The sequence below is a fragment of the Apteryx rowi genome, unplaced genomic scaffold, assembly GCF_003343035.1.
Source record: "Apteryx rowi isolate R43461 unplaced genomic scaffold, aptRow1 scaffold_323, whole genome shotgun sequence".
Lineage (NCBI taxonomy): Eukaryota > Metazoa > Chordata > Aves > Apterygiformes > Apterygidae > Apteryx > Apteryx rowi.
The window spans coordinates 881,864-883,017 of NW_020449675.1; positions in this window are offsets into that span (position 1 = coordinate 881,864).

The following is a 1,154-nucleotide window of genomic DNA, read 5'->3' on the forward strand; positions in this document are numbered from 1 at the left end:
CCTTCTGAAGAATGACCCAAAGTGTTTCTATCTAGATCTGTGACAAATTTGGATACAGCTCAGTCTAGCAAAATGCCAAAAGTCAGAGCAGTTATTCCTGTCAAGTGTTTGTTTTGTTTTAACTATCTAGGAAGTGATAGCAGGAGGGCGGTACAGTTTACTACACTCTGTGTCAAGTTTCATTATGGGTCAAGAGGTGAAATGGCAGCCTGGAGAAGAAAAAAGTAGGAAGGAAATTTGTGTAACTGCTACAATGTGACACAATAGTTAAGGGACAGTATCATGCTGTAGAGTAAACATGAAATAAACAAGTACAGATCACTTTAATTAACAAAAGATCTGAGCTCCATAGCAAGAAAAATATGTACCTTAGGTGTGTTAGTGTATTCCTCGTGTTAAGTCCCTTCACTGCAAGCTTTCCTGAGGGAAGAGGAAAAATGATCAAAAGGCCAGCTTGAGGCTTTGAAAAGAGCTGTAAGTGGGTGTTTCTGCACTGAGGGATGGTGCCCACAGTACCCGCGGGGTTAAGTTAATGCAGGGTTAAGGGGGCAGAGGCAGGGGCTGTCACCCCAGCTGCCCCACAGCAACGGGGAGATGCTGGCAAGAAAAAAGGTGCCGGCGCAGGGCCCAGCTCTGGGAGCCACCCCCGTGGCTTCCCCTGGCGCCTCCTGAGCACGGGCCTCGGCCCCAGCCCCCCTCTTGACCCGTTTTTCCTGTTTCTCGGTAACTGGCGGGAGCAGGATGGCCAGGAGCGCGGGCAGGGAGCGCGGCCCCGGCCCTCAGGCAGGCGCTGCCGCCGCACCGACCCTGCCACAGGGACGAGCGGGGGCGGGACTCGCCTGTCGCCTCCCAGGGCGCCCCTGAGCCCTCCCGGGTAACGGGAGCAGGCGGGCCGGGCCGGCGTGAGTGACCAGGCGGGACGGAGGAGCGAGGCCCCAAGACGTCGCCGGGGCCGGGGCTTGGGCTCGCCCCGCCATGGCGCCGCCCGACCCCGCCGCCATTTTGCCGCCCGCCTCGTGTGGCCGCGAGGGGGCAGCGCCGCTCTGACGTCACGCGCCGGGGACGGCGCCCCCCCTCCCTCTCCGCCGCGCGCGCAGGCGCAGGAGCGCGGCCCCGCCCCCCCCGCCCCGCCATGTCGGACAAGATGGCGGCGG